We start from the raw sequence: 10,933 nt of genomic DNA, 5'->3' as shown, positions 1-10,933 counted from the left end.
GATAGTCGTGATTTACAGTCATTTGAATTACATTTTAACACCCCTTGCATTGATAAACATTACATTTTCAACATGTGATATTCCTACTTGGGATAGTGACATTTATTTGCCTACATGACATACAATTACCTGCTGATATTAATACAACATGAGTGAAAAATGTATCACAACTACACTCATGATCAGGGGATTGAGTTCAACCCCGGGAGATAGGGGGATAAGGGTAAGACAAATAATCTGATTTATGTTACATATTAAGGGATTTTCTTTATTTACCTTTTAGGAAGCTTGTTAGTTTGGTATATAATGTTGAATGTCATCGACATATAATTATGTCATAGGTATGAATATATACAAGGAGTAGCAAACTTGTTTGTTGGTTTAGTAGTTATATTGGCAATTGTTTTAGTGGTGGCTTGCTTGAAAGCCTTAGTGACGGTGTGTTTGAATAAGGTAACCAACAACACGATGATAACGCATGAAGTGACAAATGAGGAAAGAAATGTGGAACCAGAAAAGGAAGACTTTTATGGCGACATAAATACTGAGATTAAAAGATTAAATCTAGTGATGTTGCAAATGAATACAGTAGAATTAAGATAATGGCATAACGACAATGTTATGAGTTGTGTCAATTACAATATCAGTGAACTCATATCACCACGAGTGACACACTGTTAGGAAAAAAAAAAAGAGGGAAAAGAAAAAGTGGAGAGGAATTATGGTAATAATACATTATGCTTAATTTGTTGGTTTGAGAAAATTGTTGTTGGGAATTAGGTATTCCTGTTTGTGATTGTAATCATATACAATTTATTTTCTTAGAGTAGTGCTAAAATACCTGCATGAGTTAATTTTTGAACTATATTAACCTGAAAGCAATTGTGGATGCTATTCTTAGTTTAGTAATAAAATACATACCTGATTGAATATTATTTGTGTGACGCATATAAATGAATATAACTTTTTGTGTTAAGGAAAAACAACAAATTGTTGAATGTGAAACTGTCGGAAGATATACATGATTATGCTGATTTCATGGTAAGATGCACCCTATCTGATTCAGTGTGTGTGGAAAGCAGATTCAGATGTGACTGAGCATAAGGATAAGACGAGATCACATTTTGAAGGGAGTGCTAACGGAATTGGGAAGAAGTTCGAGAAAGAAAATTTGTGGCTAAAAAATGAAGTTAATCGTGGCATACACCCTCTTTCTCAAAGAATGATGAAGACATTCTCCCGTGTAACTTGGAGATGAATGCTTACCTTCACCAAGGAAATTTATGTGACCATTTGCCTGGATCACACTGCAACATATGAAAGAAAGGCGATCACTTACTCTTGTTCGAAGGCTTCGAACATTCACCACATCAGAAGTTGCAGGACAACGACATTTTACCTGCAACCTCTGTGAAATGCGGGGACATATGTTATTACTTCACCTTGTAATATGGCCTTGTATTATGTTCTGGTCTGTGTTCTAGTTCTTACACAAGATTCGACTTTATCTATAAAAATAAGAGTGTGTCTGTCCGTCAGTCCATCTCCTCCATAACTCCAAAACCATGAAAAGTAGAGGCCCCAAATTTTGCATGTATACTTATCGAACTCCAAGGGGGTGCATGAATGAAAACTCGGTGTTTGCGTGTGTCAAAACACCCTTTTTGAAGATTATCAACGGCCGTATTTAATTGAAAGAAAAAAGGGCTCTCCTTGGTCAGTCTGCAATCCCTCGCAATGGTCTTCTGCTTTTTTGGCTGCTCAAAAACGCCTTGCCTTGGAACAGGCCACAACGGTTTTTTCACAATTAAGCGCTCAAAATTTGTTTTAACTTTCCTCATTCACATGATCGAACGTCTGATCTTCATACCTCTAATCGCTACATACATCGCTATTGTAGGTGCTATCGTTTTGAAATTAGGAGCTTCGAGTGATTTTATGCATTGTATGATGCGATTTTCCACAATAGCCTCCCGCAGACTAAATAAAGTATATAATCAAAGTTATGATATATTTTTTTAAGGAGCGCAAAATGTCTTTAGTATTACAGATTACATGAGATAAAGGCTCCTTCCTTCACCGCTGTTATGTCGGGCCCCGTGGCATATATAGAGCCTTGCAAAATAGTGCCATAAAAGCAAGCCGTTCCTTATCAACCGTTGTTTGTAAGCCATGGCAATACAGTAATTGATGAGTGGCGTAATTGACTTTTTTCACAATGGCCGTCATTTTGGATATTACATTATAGATTATAGATGACTAGATCATAGATAATTATTACATTTTAGATGACTTTGTTGCTCAACTTTTAGAGGGGGTGGGATGAGGGAGGGGAGCGGGTGGGAGCCGTGGTATCAGCTGCTGGTCGGCTGTTGAGTTGCATCCCTTTAAGGGAAGCCAATGTTATAATCTTTTTTTAAAATGGTATGTGCTGTTTCAATAAGACGGGTAGTTTGCTATTCCATTTGAACGCAGTGCCCAGCAATGCCTGAAGACAGATACATGCTTATGATTAATTTTTCCTTTATTAATTACTTTGTTCTTTTGCATATGTTGTTAAGTTTTCCAAACCCTCATATTCTATGGCACTGCTTTCCCTTCTCCTCTCTCACTCTGCCTTCCATTCCCCTCCCCTCATGCTGCCTTCCTCTCCCATCCCCCTCTACCTCTGCCCACCCCCCTATGTTCCCCTTCCTCTGTCTCCTCCCCCCCAACCCCCACCCTTTCTCTCCCATCCCTCCCCTCTTCTCCAACTAGAGTCCCTTTATAGAGAGAGTAGCGACAACTAACGATTTGACGCCATTTTGAGTCCATTCAGTGCGGAGCCGCCGTATGGCGCTAGTGCATTGAACCGTGTATTCCATTATGTTCTCTATGTATGAGAGATTGGAATGGTCTTTTCCATGTTGATAATGAACAAATTATGTGAAGATGACAAAATAGAAGATTTATGACAACTAAGAGCCATATGATAAAGAAGAAAATCACAGAGCTGGTTGTGATTTAACAGTCACAGACATTTAGAACCATGACAAAGAAGGAATCAACTAGACAGGTACACGTGCTGCTTATTTCAGCCTCATTTTAATTTCAGGGAGGTGAGAGCGAGACTCGAACTCTCACCTCCCTGCTTGTACATGTACATGTACATGTACAATACAATGTTAAGAGTTATCTTTGTATTTCTGCAGTTGTTTGACCTTGTTTATCGTGTGTGGGTATATATTTGTGTTTGTTTAATTTTCATATTTAAATTATTAATTTAAACTTTGCTGCATGTTGCCGATCACATATTAATCCCACCAAAAATAGATTAGCCCCCCTACCCCCGGCCCCCTCTTTCCCTCTCTCCCTCTATCTCTCTCTCTCTCACACACACACACACACACACACACACACACACACACACACACACACACACACACACACACACACACACACACACACACACACACACACACACACACAATCTCTAATACATATACAAATTACATATTTACAATCACACACACACATACACGCATGTGCTAATGCACACACATACAAATTATAAATTGAAAGTCACACACACAAACACAAGTTAATGTCCTCACACATTCAAATCAACAGAGACAAATACATACATTCAATGCATGCCCCCCCCCCCCCTTTCTCAGTTGTGGCATACAACTGTATCACTGGCATGAATTGGTTTCTAGCAAATTCTTTCTGAAGCATCATTGAAAATTTTGAATGACAATAATCCTATCTTCCATGTGAAAGTACAAAAAATAAAACTTATTTTATTATTTGTTTTACGAAGGTCTCAGAGACCATTGTGAAAGGCTTTGAACTCATTTACGATAAATACTCAAACCGTGAACCTGTAACCTTCCACTTTTATTGCAAAATACATAATTTTGTTAAAAACAAAGCATGTCATTCACTTGTTGGAGTACTAACTACCACAGGCAGGAAAGTGCCTTTAGCAGAGGGCATTGGTACATGTATATAAACAACAATTTGTAAGTTTTGATTCATGTACCTCAAAACAGAGTATACAACTATACATGCTCAAATTCTCGTCATTCATAAAGAGCTCCTTTGCGAGATATTCATACAGTACATTTATTTAATTTGCAACCAATATTACAATCATTCCCTCTCAGAAATATCATGTTGAAATGTATGTTAGTCCATAGCTTTAAAATAACTTGGATATGTGTATTATTCCCTGTTGAAATAACATATTAGAGAAAATGTTAATGATAACATTTTCAAAATGATTATTTAGTCCAATTATCCACGTAAGTTGCTAGCTTGTAGGTGTACCGCACATTGCAGTCCTGCAACTGAAGTCCAATGGAAATATCTATTTCACTTTTGCAGCCAATTGTCTCATTGCCATGCTCTTGCTGCCAAGTTCACCCCCCTTCTTTGCTTGTGCAGCTTGTTGCCTGCGTTGATGTGTCTTTTTCTTACAAAAGATGTGTAGGCGTGCGTTGATGAATTTTGTAAGCAGTTTGGCTTTCAGATTGTGGCACGTTGGGAAGTGAACATCTCTCGTTATCTGCTCTGCTCTCTCCACAAACATTGTTGCGACGTTCTTTTCAGCCATGAAAGCATCCTGTGCACCACGAAACATGGCCTCCACAGTTACCAACATGTTGATCACTTTTTCTGAAACATGAACAAGACACCCTTGCATTTCTCCTTCAGTACAGTAAGCTCTGCAGCTTGGTTAACTTCTTCACCTTCAGCAACAATCACCTGGCTAATGCAGTCATCACACGTCTTCTGGTTTTTCCTTATACTGTGAACACAGTAGCCGGCAAGGTTGTACAAGCTATCGCGCTCAGGTTGAAACAGCTCCTGCACGTCTTGTATATCTGGAATGACAAGGCCCTGTAGATTTTCCTCGGACGGTACTCTCACTTTCTATTTGTTCTATTTGTGCACCCACAGGCGCTACAACCTGTCATTTTGTCATAAAATCGATGTAAAACACGAATGAGAACGCTGCGTACAGCGGGAACGTTAAAACGCTGACCGATATGCGTCCGATCCTGATCCTGTCCGCGATGGACTCAAAATGGCTCCACGCAATCACGTGACTAGATTTTTCCGGACCCTCTATGTCGCAACTCTGTATATAAAGGGACTCTATCTCCAACCACCCCTCCCCTTCAATTCCCCTCCTCCCCTTCCTTTCTCCCCCCTCCCTCACCCCTCCTGGCCCACTCCCCATCCCCTTCCCCCTCTCCTTTTCCACCCCTCCTCCCTCTCCCTCCCTTTCCCCTCTTCTCTCCCCCCTCCCCTCACTTCATATTCCCTTTACGAAGTGACTGCGTTGACCGGCAACGTCAGGTACCTTTGCTGGTATAAAATAAAACGCATCCACTTCTCTTTTTATATGTTTTCCAAACTAAAACCTCCTTTACTTGTTTTTACAAGATTTATAAAATTTGAGTGGATTTCTCGCTTTTTTTCTTTACAAGGTAAAGGCTTATGGAAGAGCAGGGTAACAGCAGGAACTTATTATGGGTAGCGCGGCAACAGCCGGACACAAGCAAAGGCATGAATGAACTAGAGTAGAGTATAGTAGAGTAGGAAATGCAGCAACCTGCATATAAGACTATCAATTGCTGTAAAAAAAACAATCGTGGGTAAGGGTGGGGCACACATTAAATTGAAGTGTAACACTTGCTGTGGAGGGAGCAGTGGGATATAACAGAAGAAGGGAAGGGGAGGAGGGGCATGCATGCATCCTGGAGTTGCTTGTGCAGCATGCATGCATCCCAGAGTTGCTTGTGCAGCATGCATGCATCCTGGTGTTGCCTGTGCAGCATGTATCCCGGAGTTGCTTGTGCAGAATGCATCCCGGAGTTGCTCGTGCAGCATGCATCCCAGAGTTGCTTGTGCAGCATGCATCCCGGAGTTGCTTGTGCAGCATGCATCCCGGAGTTGCTTGTGCAGCATGCATCCCGGAGTTGCTTGTGCAGCATGCATCCCAGAGTTGCTTGTGCAGCATGCATCCCTGAGTTGCTTGTGCAGCATGCATCCCGGAGTTGCTTGTGCAGCATGCATCCCGGAGTTGCTTGTGCAGCATGCATCCCGGAGTTGTTTGTGCAGCATGCATCCCGGAGTTGCTGTGGAGCATTAGGCTGAGGTCTGAAATAACAGAGAAAGCTATACCAGTTTATTGTGCAATTTATTGTGCAAGATTATATTGTAAATATAATCTTGCCACCAACCTGCCTGCAGAGTGAGTGCAACAGGCCTTGTGCCTGTGTTTCACCTTCATTGCGGGAGATGCTAATTACGTTGAGAGCTTACTCTGCATATCCACAGCCATCTTATATTTGACTGCGTGTGTGTCGCCCTTGGGCCAGTCTGGGATCATTCATGCATGATGATTGTTATGATGTCAGTAATGGCAGCTTGTACCTGAGAAACGAAATACAGATTTCTCATATATGGCTCTATATCTGTGCGTCATGTTTGCAGGTTGCCATGAACATCCTGAACACTGGCAGGTTCAGCATGGGGAGCCTTTGTGCTGCGATGATTAAAAGACTAATTGGTACCATGTCTGTCTGTGTCCATCAGTGTATGCCAATATGTACCTGCATTGGTTTAAATAGTACATGCATTTGTCTTGCATATCATGATGTCCCATTAATTTAAAATGAAAGTTTCTGCAAACATTTTTACTTAATAGCACATTGCACTGTTACTTTTGCGAGCAAATCACGAGGAGGGATCTCTTACAAGGTGCCTTGATCTATTGTTTTTGTTCTACCCATGTATGCCATGTTCTAGCCATGTTCTAGCCATGTATGCCATGTTCTAGCCATGTTCTAGCCTGAGTATGCCTGCACGAGGAAACAGTTCAACAAGCGTCTGAGCGAATTTGGAATGATCCAGGTGTGTTGCCTTGTTTGTTCCATCATATACGATATGTTGTACTCTTTGATTTGACTTGTAGAATAAAGTACCATTCTTCAGTTCAATCAAATGGGGATATTTATTATACTCTGGAGAAAGTATGACATTCACAATTTTGTTGTTCAAATCCCATAATCTGCTTGGTTTGTGCTATGAATGTAAGAAATAACAAATATTTGCGAGGGGTGGGGAGTACTCGGCGCTGCTCAACCACTTACGGTGGTTTCAGGACATGTTGAACATTGAAAAGCTATGGATTTATTGGCCTCATTGTGGTTAACTTTGGCCTGTGGGCCGGCAGTAGCACCACCTAGCCTCACATCCCAATAATCACTTTATAGCGGCCTTTGGTGGCCTCAAAACGGACGTCAAGGCCAATAGACGACACACCTGTGTAAGAATAACAAACAAATGCACGGATTCAAATTGGTTACGTGCTTGTTTCATAAAAACACCATCTCCATAAAGAATAAAGATTTTTTTTTTTTCAACCGACACCTTCTGCCATTGGTAATTAAATTCCATGTTTGTCTGTGTACACATCGGAATGCTACCCAGGAGTACACCACTGATTTGGAATGGTGCAGAGCCCTCTGGGATTTCAAAGCGATTTGACCAACTGCTGTCACATGATTCCTGGATCTTGTATGTTGTCTTCTTTCTTTCAATCTTTTACGCCCCTCCCCCTCTCCCTGGCTGTTCTTTCCTCCGGTTTGATTGACCTGAACCCCATCCTGGTGATGGTGTCTCACTGTGTACATAAATGTACAGTCACGTGAAAAAGTAAGTACACCCCATGTAAAGTTTTGACTTTTTCAACATATTTCAACATACAGCTATTTGATCTTCATTTCAACAATATTGAAAGATAAAGGTGATATAATACAACAAATATCATGAAACATTCACATTTTGTAGTCCATTGTATAATTTAAATAAACATAAATGCAAATTTCGCATGTGGAAAAAGTAAGTACACCCTTACATTTATCACTACTTCAAAGACCTAAAATTAGAATCAGGTGCACCAGCTCAGGTGCAAATGATTAGAACATCGTTAGAGAGGATCTTGGAGGAACCTGTCTTATTTAAACCTCAGACATTTCGTTTGGTTTGCACTTTGTTGTTGAAGTGTGCGGCATTACCATGCCTAGATCAAAAGAGCTCTCTGAGGCCTTCAGAAAGAAGGTAAAAGATGCCTACGAGTCTGGGAAGGGATTTAAAAAGTTCTCCAAACAATTTGAAATCAATCATTCGACTGTCCGGAAGATCATCTACAAGTGAAGAAGATTCCAAACTGCCAACTTGTTCAGGCCAGGCCGCCCCAGCAAGTTCAGCCCGAGAGCAGACAGCAAGATGCTGAAAGAAGTCTCTAAGAACCCCAGAATGTCATCACGGCACCGACAGGTAGCTCTTGCCACTGTTGATGTCAAAGTGCACGAGTCTACCATTAGAAAGAGGCTGCACAAATTTGATCTACATGGGAGGTGTGCCAGGAGGAAATCTTTGCTGTCCAGAAAGAACATCAGGGCAAGACTAAAGTTTGCCAATGAACACCTAGGCAAAGACCAGCACTTCTGGAACAATATGCCCTGGGCAGATGAGTCAAAGGTAGAGCGATTTGGTCACAGTACCGGAAGACATGTTTGGCGAAAACCAAAGACAGCATTTGACCACAAGAACCTGATACCAACTGTAAAGCATGGTGGTGGAAATATTATGGTTTGGGGCAGCTTTGCTGCATCAGGGCCTGGGCAGCTCACCATCATATAATCCACTATGAATTCTTCATTGTACCAGAGGGTGCTTGAGGATAATGTGAGGCCATCTGTTGGAAAGTTGAAGCTCAACCGAAGGTGGACCTTGCAACATGACAACGACCCTAAACATACCAGTAAATCCACCAAGGAATGGCTGAAAAGAAAGAAATGGAGGGCTCTGGAATGGCCAAGTCAAAGCCCGGATCTAAATCCCATCGAGATGTTGTGGCGGATTTGAAACGAGCTGTGCATTCAAGAAACCCCTCAATCATCGCACAGCTGAAAGAATTCTGCATGGAGGAGTGGGCAAAAATTTCTCCCAGTCGATGTCAGAGACTGGTAGACAGTTATAAGAAACGCCTACTTGAGGTTGTTTCTGCCAAAGGGGGCAATACCACCTATTAGAGCCAAGGGTGTACTTACTTTTTCCACATGCGAAATTTGCATTTATGTTTATTTAAATAACGCGACGAGGTAAAGCAGGGCGAGGTAAAGTAGGGCGAGGAGCGCGTGGAGAAGGAGTTGAGGAAGAGTACGGCTAGGTTACATGGTGGTATAGAGGAGTTGACGCGGGAAGTATAGAAGCTGACGGTGGGACAGCGGGAGTTAAAGGAGCAAGTGGGTAAGAACACGGACGTGATAGGGGGACTGAAATCAGCACAAAAAGAAATAAAAAAAGAACTGATAGCGACGAAGAAAGAGTGTCAAATGATACACGAGGGGCTGACAAAGAGGTTAGATGACGTGGTAGAGACGTTGGGGGCAAGGGAACGAGAAGTCAGGACCCATATAGAGACGACCAAGGTGGCCTTAGAAGAAGAAATTGTGGGGGCGCACCGGGAAATAGAAGAGGTGAAACAAAAATTAGAGGAGGTAGAAGAAGGGGTGAGTGAAATTAAAAAGAGACGGAGGGACACTAAAAATGAAAAAGGAGGAGGTGATGGAATTTGTACAAGGTCTGTGTTCACATCGTGATGACGTGCTCGCTAACCAAATAAAGAGTTTGCAGGTGGCGGAGGAGAAGCGAAGAGGAAGAAGCGCCGAGGTGAGTGGCGATAATGTCGGAAATGTGTATGGTGTGAGGGGAGGTTCAACGAGCTTGGGAGTGGGCATAGACCCGGGCGTTCGTGAGAGGCCGATAGTAAGGTGTGCGACTGGTCCGGAGTGCGTGGAGAGAGAGTGTGTGCAGGGATGTCCGACCATGGCGAGTGCGAGAGGTGTTGGTGAGCCGGGGTGTGCGAGTATGGAATGGGTAGCGGGTTGCGACGAGGCGACCCAAGCATCGACACCACCCGGGGTAGTCTTTAGAGGGACGGGGGATGCACGCGAGCCCCTGGGGAATAGTGTACTATGAAGGCCCGAACGGTTCAACCCCGCGCTAATTGCGCAGGGAGCGACGCACGGGGTCCGGCCTTCGGGCGGCCATAAGGTTCCACTCGCACCATATGACGGCAAGAGTGATTTGAGGGCGTACCTGGCGCAATTCGACCACGTGTGTAGGGGTAACTGTTGGAACCAGGACAAAGGTGGGGTACACCTTGTGCCTTGTGGGGGCACTGCGTGGCGCGGCGGCAGAGGTTCTGACGGCCTTACCACCGGGTGCTATCACCCTGACAGAACTCCGCTCGGCCCTAATTAACCGATTTGGAGTAGAACAGCAGAGCGAGCTTGTTAAAGCTCAGCTCGCGGTGTGAAAACGAAAGCTCCAGGAGACCATCGGGGAGCTTGTCTATGATATTTGCCGCGCAGTGGGAATCGCACACGCAGACATGGCCGCGACCTCCCAGGAAAGCCTGGTGCTGGACCATTTTATCCAGGCCTTCCCGGACCCCGAGCTTCGGCAACAGCTCGCCATGTGGTGCCCGCAGACCTTGAGCCAGGTGGCCGACGCTGTGGCCCGTTGGGAAGCAGCGAGGTCCCTAGCCTGGGGAAGCGAGCACCACGCAGTGGCGGTGCGACAGGTAGGGCCCGTGGCTGGTGGCGGCCCCCTGAGGGGGTCCGCCCCCGAAAGGGGCCCTGACCTGGAAAGCATGGTCCGAAGGCTGGCGGACCAGTGCCTGGCGGGATTTAGACCATGGCAGGCGGCTCCGGAGGTGGCACACGGTAGGCCACGGACAAATGCCCCAATTAGGACCTTCAGGGGGGGCAATTTGGAATTCAGGAGGCGAGCACCTTACCAGGTAAGGTGCTTTAATTGTAGCCGGCTGGGTCACCGTGCGTGGGAGTGTCGAACCCCGTGCCGGGAC

This window comes from Myxine glutinosa, chromosome 6 (assembly GCF_964187855.1).
Source record: "Myxine glutinosa chromosome 6, kmMyxGlut1.1, whole genome shotgun sequence".
Taxonomy (NCBI): domain Eukaryota; kingdom Metazoa; phylum Chordata; class Myxini; order Myxiniformes; family Myxinidae; genus Myxine; species Myxine glutinosa.
Note: the sequence above shows the minus strand (reverse complement) of the source record.